Source organism: Haliotis cracherodii, unplaced genomic scaffold (genome assembly GCF_022045235.1).
Source record: "Haliotis cracherodii isolate W230 unplaced genomic scaffold, xgHalCrac1.p SCAF_16, whole genome shotgun sequence".
NCBI classification, from domain to species: Eukaryota; Metazoa; Mollusca; class Gastropoda; order Lepetellida; family Haliotidae; genus Haliotis; species Haliotis cracherodii.
The window spans coordinates 587,115-595,029 of NW_027266271.1; the positions used below are offsets into that span (position 1 = coordinate 587,115).

Consider the following 7,915-nt stretch of genomic DNA (forward strand, 5'->3'; position numbering starts at 1 on the left):
TCGCTAATGCTACTCTGCGGTTGATGCATTTTTCTGCCCTGTGGGGGCATTGTTTTGTTGTTGTTTTTTAATCTGTGCTGTAGTGGCAGTGGGTATATTTTTGCTCTCGCGGTCGAGAGTGTTGAATGACAATCTATTTAGTGTTCGCTGGGGGTAGCAGAAGTGTTGTCCTTCGCTAGAATGCTACTCTGCGGTTGATGCAATTTTCTGCCCTGTGGTGGCAATATTATTCTAGTTTCCTACTTCAGTCTACAGGTTTACGTTGTCTGTCAAGGATTTTGCTAAATTGTAATATACAGGGTAGCAACTCTTAAATGCCTTTGATCACATTCACGTTGTAAAACATAATTAGTTAAAAGGTCTCAAGTTACAATAAGTCAGAGTTACTTCGTTGTGGGCGATTAGCTAAGCGTTCTCTTTATAATAGTGAGTTAATAAAGTAACTCACAGTATTAGTTCTTTTGTGCAAACCTTTGCTGGTTTTTGTACTTCATTCCAAGGTCCATTCTGGTCTGAGATGCCACTATCCGCTAGAAGTCCGAAACGTTCCAGTCAGACTCCAAACAACAGGGTCAGCTACGTGGACCTCTGCCTGGATGACCTTGCAGGTGTCAGTTCTTCCAAGAGACCCACTAATCGTCAGCGGCGGAGCGGGCGGGCGGAGATGACCGAGCATCCGGAAGAAAGGACTAATACCTCAGCTATCAATGACATCAATATTGGAGAGGGTGAGGCAGTCCTTAATCTTTTTGCGTCCAATAGTATAAACCAGACTGAAATGCAAGAATTCAAATCTACGTCCATACCCTTAGGCTTTGGGGTAGGAGACAAACTTAAAGCTAAAATTTGGCAAAACAAATTCGTTGAAATATCCTCACTTTTGTCAGGTGATACTCACGACCAAAATCTTACAATTAATGTAAATGGTCAATCTGTCAATGTCTCCGATTCATCAAAGAAAAGGTTTTTGTCTATTGACAAATGGGTTTCTGCATTCCACATTTTTATGTCGGTTCACATTCAGAAATATCCTGAGGATGTTCAGGCTATGTTAAAGTATGTTAGTACATTCAGAGAGCTATCCCAGAAAGGGGGTAACTGGTATGCCTATGATACTAAATTTCGGAAGTTGAGGTCAGAAAACAATTTGGATTGGGGAACAGTACACTGGGAATTATGGTTTAGTGCAATTACTTCAAATTTGCAGAATTTTCGTCCCTCAAACCAAAGGCAATTTAAGGCAAAGACCTCAGGGTCTGCCAAATCTGCCATCCCAAACTGTTTCTGCTTCAGCTTTCATCTCTGACGGGAATGCAATGCCCTCCCAACCCCTATAAACGTGCATAAGCTAGAACATTGGCTTGAAGGTTATGATGAAGAAATCACTGATTATCTATTAGAGGGTTTCAAGTTTGGGTTTCACATTGGATACGAGGGTAATTTAAAATCAGGAGATTGTCACAACTTAAAAAGTGCTTCAGATTACATAGACGTGGTCCAAAACAAAATAAGCAAAGAACTAAGACTAGGTAGGATATCAGGCCCCTATAAACAGTTCCCACTAAAGGATTTTCATCTATCTCCCCTAGGGGTATGCCCCCAAAAAGTCCCAGGTCAATTTAGAATGATCCATCACCTTTCTTATCCTTACGGTAACTCTGTCAACGATGGTATACCTGAAAAGGCGAGCAATGTACATTATGCTTCCTTAGATGAAGCAATTGACATTATTGTTAGGATGGGCTTGGGGTCTTATATGGCGAAGTGCGACATTGAATCAGCTTTCAGAATTGTACCTATTCACCCTCACTATTATCACCTACTTGGTTTCACCTGGAAAGGAGAATATTATTTCGATAAGTGCTCGCTAATGGGTTGTTCGACAGCATGCAAAATTTTCGAGACGTTTAGCACTGCGTTGAACTGGATTGCAATTAACAAGCTCGGGATAGGACATATGCTGCATATTTTAGACGACTTCCTCATTATTTCTCAGGGCAGGGGCAAGTGTCGTGGAGAACTTGAAGCATTTTTAGACATATGCGGAGATATTGGGATTCCTTTTGCGCCGGAAAAAACAGTAGGGTCTGCCAACTGTCTCCAGTTTCTAGGAATCGAAATAGATACTATTGCCATGGAAGCCAGGTTACCTTCAGACAAATTAGTTAAGGCTAGAAGCTTGACCGCTGATATGTGCAAGAAGAAGGTTAGACTTAGTGAGCTGCAATCCTTATTAGGCTACCTTAATTTCACTTGTAAAGTTGTGGTACCAGGTAGGGCTTTTCTTAGGAGATTGTATGATTTAACTGTCGGTACCCAGAGACCCCATCATCGGATACGGTTAAATAAGCAAGCTCGGGAGGATCTTAAATTGTGGCTGCAATTTCTAGGTCAGTATAACGGGATATCCGTATTGCAGAAACAGGTGTGGTTGTCGAATAGTGCGCTTCATCTCTTTACCAACGCTGCAGCGTCGTTAGGGTATGGAATTGTTTTTAGAAGCAAATGGGCGTATGGAGTTTGGCCAGGCTGTTGGAAGTTGTTTAACATAACTGTCTTAGAGTTTTTTCCCATTGTGTTGGCAATTAGATTATGGGCTGAAGAGCTAAGAGGAAAATGTATTCTGTTTCATACAGACAACATAGCTTTAGTGTCCGTTATCAACAAGCAAACGTCTAAAGAAGTCAAGTTGATGTCCTTGGTGAGGGACCTTGTTCTTTTGTGTTTGAAACAGGATATAATTTTCAGAGCGGAAAACATACTGGGAAGACATAATAAGTCGGCAGACCTACTTTCTCGTTTACAGATATCAAAATTTCTCAGTCAGGCACCATGGGCAGACAAGCAGGAAACGCGGATTCCTCCACTCCTACTACCCGAGAATTATCTGTTCACTTAGATACTTTATTAGGGGCAGCTCTATGTAAGAATAGTCAGGCTACATATACCAGAGCGTGGGATTTGTACAATGAATTCTCCCGGGATTGTCTAGGTATTTCGCCGGCGCTACCGATAGCAACACCTAAGGCGACACTTTTTTTATTTCTTGGTTTACGGATTTCAAACTCATTTCAAAAGTGAGGCAGGCCAATTTAAAAAAAAAAAAAAAAGCCTCACATTTTTTTTACCTGAATTTTTTCCTAAAAAGTTACGTAGGTATGAAAAAAAATATCCTGGCGTAATAAAAGTAAAATAACTCAATTTTTCAAGAACATTTTATTATATCCCTGGCACTCAGCTTGTGTAAGGATGGCAACATAACAATATTCATGTCATGGGTGGAAATGCATGAAAGACGCTGCTATTTTGGCAGCATGGGCAACGTTTAACTCTTTCAACACCAGCCAACCAGAAGATTACTGCTGTGATACCAAGTTCCCAGAGACTGTTGTGTGATAGATGAAACCAACATTTATCAAGGAATTATCTGCTGAAATTAACATCTTTGCTACTACATGTTTTGCCATACACTATTTGAAAGGTCTAATTAATCCTATTGTTTATAAATATGAAAGTTATGTGCATTTCATTATTCAAATAATTCATGAACAACTAAATAAAGTTCGTTTTAAATAAATAATAATGTAAGCTAAAACATTCATAACTTCCAAATTAAGCGCAAATCTAACAATTTTTTCGACAAATATAAGAATTCATAAAATCCCTTTACCTATTTCTTTTTAATTTTCATTTGTTTACGTTGTTGGAACATTATTTTAAAAAGAATTTCAAATAATATCTGTCATCACCCATTTCCCGATGATAGTGGCTGTCCGCTCACTAACATGAGGAAATACCTCGGTTTTCAAAGCTTCGTATGAATAACACATACGTCCTGCCATGTCAGTATACATTAAAAAAACTTATATTGTTTCACCGACAAAATCTGCTACAAGGTTCGTGATTGGTCAAATTTAAGCATGTGACCTAAGGCAGCTAATCAAATTACAACAACGATAATTTTCAGACTTTGGCGAAAGGTTTGGGTTAAATCATGTTATTCTGAACGTTTTAGCATGAAATCGCGATCTATATAAAAAATATGGAACTTTATGGATGCATAGAGCTAGGTTAGGAGCTGTGACAAAGATTTCTTATGCATATATTTTGGCATTAAGACATCGTGTCCGAGCTGAGAAATAGAGGCGACGAAAGCCGAGATGTCATTTGACTTACGATATGCGATCGCATGAAAAGTTGGAAATAATAACTAAGATGTCAGTATGGCAACTTTTATAGATATATATTTGATGATTTTATTACTTTGTAAATAAAGATGTTTCAGCGCGTGAAACGTCTTTATTTTGCTATTTGACATGTTCGATGAGGACCCGTTGTCGAAGTGTGTCCGAGAATTTTATTTTCAACAACATTGCGGGAAATAGTGTCAAGTGAAAACATTTTTAATCTATAGATAAAAAATTGATAAAATCAAATGGAATACGTATTTCAGACATTGTGAAATGTGATAGATTTAATTAATGAATGATATGACAAGTAGGTTAATATAAATATAAACTATTTTGTTGGGATTGGACGGTCTACCGTGCGGTGTGACTTGTGGCTTTGAACGGCCAACAGTGTTGAAAAAGTTAAACTGGTCACCACTGCGCTTTGCGTTGACAAGCTTTGATGGTATTAGAGAAGGATCCCAGCAAGAAATATCAGAGTGACTTCCCTTTGCTTAACGCTCGACGAGGAAAAGAAATCTTTTTTTGTTTGAACTTTTGGTCGAAAAGATCGGCGGTAATATAAAAGGGTAATTTTCATTTTTATTTTTTTTTAACATAAGGACTTTGAAAGAGCCGCGCATCCGTAAACCAAGAAATAAAAAAAATGTCGCCTAACTGGGCACTATTTTTGGCGTATATGTTCTATTTAAAGATAGCACCTTCAACAATGAGGACCTACATTTCAGCATAAGGTTACATTCATAAAATTTGCGGTTTAGAGGACAAATCAAATTCTTTTCAAGTTCAGAAGTTGTTACATGGGGCTAAGTGTCTAAACTGTTCAGTAGACCAGCGTCTACCAATCACAGAGGACATACTGGGCAGGATGATTGACTCATTACCTGTGGTGTTTTCCAACCCTTCAATCAGACTACTTTATGAGACAATGTTTTTAGTTGCCTTTCACGGATTTTTTCGGATTGGTGAACTGACGGTGCGTAGATCGGATCAGGAAGCGGCCTTGCAGGTGCAGGACGTTTCACTTTCCAGCTCCGCGGCCTATCTTAACATATCGATGTATAAACACAACAGCGGTAAAGCTAGCAAGATCGTCACACTAGACAAGTTAGACAGTAACCTTTGTCCAGTTGCTGCGCTCAAACGTTACCTACGACAAAGGTCTCTCTTCCCAGGCCCTCTGTTTAGTGACAGATGATTTAAACCGGTAGCAAGATCCTCCTTTAACGAGGCACTCAGAGTTGTATTTAACTTCTTAAGGTTAGATTCTACTAGATACAAAGGACACAGTTTCCGTATAGGTGCAGCATGCTCGGCAGCAAAGAAAGGCTGGTCTGACGCAAAAATTCTGCAAAGGAGGCCGGTGGAATTCAGATGCGTTTAAAGCATACATTCGTGTTCAGCTGTAGAGAATAAGGGTTGTTGTCGGTAGCGTAGCTCAGCGGAAAAAGAGCCTATTCGCTGAATAGGACCAGTAAGGGCAGTTTGGCTATCTAGAGTTTTATTTATCACTTAAATATAGGGAAAATGCGATTGTTATTGATCTACTCATACAGCTGCGATTACAGAGTAGAGTCTGTTGTTCTTACTATGTTATGATGTGTGTTAACTTGTTATGGTTCATTATGCCAAGACAGGGAGTGTGGTGTTTGGCATGGGCAGACACTATGCTTCATGGTCAGGCGAGTTTGTTCAATAAAAGTCAACTATTTAATTATTTTTTTAAATTTTTAAGTAAATATTTACACGTCCCAACTAGGGGCCTTTATGAATTACATAGTAGAGTTGAGTGTTGTATGGTTGCATTTTCTACCTTACCCTTGTAATAATGAGCATGAGCAGACACTATGCCTCAGGGTCAGGCAATTTGCTCAATGAGTTTCGTTATTTAATTCTAATAATTATTAATGTTAATAATTTCATGTTCCATCAAGGAATCTTTTACGATTTCCATTTCGTGCGGGCTATCTTAAGTATTGGTCCGCACCAATAATTAACTACAACTGTTTTAGATTACATTGTTAACGAAATGTAGGACTATATAGTACGTCATGATACAAAATATTTTATGATGAGCTAGATAAGAGATACTGCCACCAGGATTTACGTTTGTAGGCAACAGACGATACCGAAGACGAATCCCCAGGTGGAAGTGAAGAGACTCGGGCGAACCGGTCAATACATAACACTTTCTATGGACCTGGAACTCTGTGCTATGTTTGTGTGTTTGTATCAAAGAAACTCAATCAATGCAGATCGAGTTACATGGAACATTTTCCTTGAATCCGGAAACATTCTTGATCAAAGTTGCAGGACCCTTTGCGGGCCTTGTAAGGCAGTGAACAATAAACTTTCACAAACATTCCATACGTGATTTAATAGCTTGTATATATCATATTTCGTGCATAGAGTTAGGGAGGAGGAAGCTGCTTTAAATTTTATTGATACGTTTCTAAAACTCGTCCCGGGACCATCGTCGGGTGGGGGCATAGTGTCCCACTATTTTGGATTTCATACAATTTCGGATTGGCGAATTGTACACTTAGGCGTATATACCTTGTAATAAATTTGTCCGCCTTTTGTGCGGGCCTAAACAACAATTTTCATTGTCTGTAATTTTTGCCACAAATGAACTGGACGTTCTCGGGTCTAAGGGTTTTTGAGTATAAATGCAAAAATTTTCAAAAAAATTGTTTTATGGGAAAAAACCCAGTTGCGCTTCATGTGCGCTGCCCGGTTACACCTCATGGCGGGAATCAATACGTCACTTAAAAGATATGACGTAAACGGTGACGTCATCCATGTTAGCTTTCTGATTAACGCGCATCTCCGCTTGGATAGCCGCCCGCTCCAGACGTGTTTTGCCCCGTCTCATTTTAGCAACTTAAAACCACCTCCTACCAAGCCTCCTCCTCTCTATCTCTCTAGTTATGTTCCTTTTTCTTAGTCATGTGCGTGTATGCGTCGATTCCCCCACCTTTGTGGCTTATTTCATACAATTTCGGATTGGCGAATTGTACGCTTAGGCGTATATACCTTGTAATAAATTTGTCCGCCTTTTGTGCGGGCCTAAACAACAATTTTCATTGTCTGTAATTTTTGCCACAAATGAACTGGACGTTCTCGGGTCTAAGGGTTTTTGAGTATAAATAGTGTTATGAAAAGAAAGCTTTTAAAATATCTGTCGTACACGAGATTGAATCTGCTGTACAGTCAAACGACTGAAATGTTCTGGAGAAAGATGAAGTACTTAGTAAGGATATGATATATGGATGAACAACTGCTTTATTACAATTAGGAGCAACGTTTCGGTGTAGGTTCTAACAATTACAGTCATAAACATTTTAACATTGTCAAAACTAATTCACATATTTTGGACACTTCCAAACCCTCCTGAGGACTTTGTCTTATCAATTGACAAAATATTCTATAATTTTATCTGGAACAATAAAAAAAGACAAAAGCATGATTAATATTGGAGCCTTTGTTGACACACTAAAACTCTCTACGCTCAGATTATGGTGTTAAAAAAAAGAACACATAGTAACCCTTGTAATATCCCAATTAAAGATCCCACTCTTTGGGTGCTAATGTTGACGAGCAATCTCATGTAAAAAAAAACTATTGGAAAGCTTGCAACAACTTTTGTAAAAAACATTTCTTAATGTTGATAATTTAGAAGAAATCTTGTCCCAACAATTATAGCTTAATCACAACTTTAAACA

The 7,915-nt window shown here is 38.7% G+C and overlaps 2 pseudogenes; both read left to right on the plus strand.

Moving 5' to 3' along the window:
- The first annotated feature begins 517 nt into the window (after positions 1 to 517).
- On the plus strand, positions 518 to 2,025 carry LOC139464121 (uncharacterized; annotated as a pseudogene).
- An 807-nt stretch (positions 2,026 to 2,832) lies between these two features.
- LOC139463881 (uncharacterized) lies at positions 2,833 to 5,599 on the plus strand (annotated as a pseudogene).
- Positions 5,600 to 7,915: the final 2,316 nt, after the last annotated feature.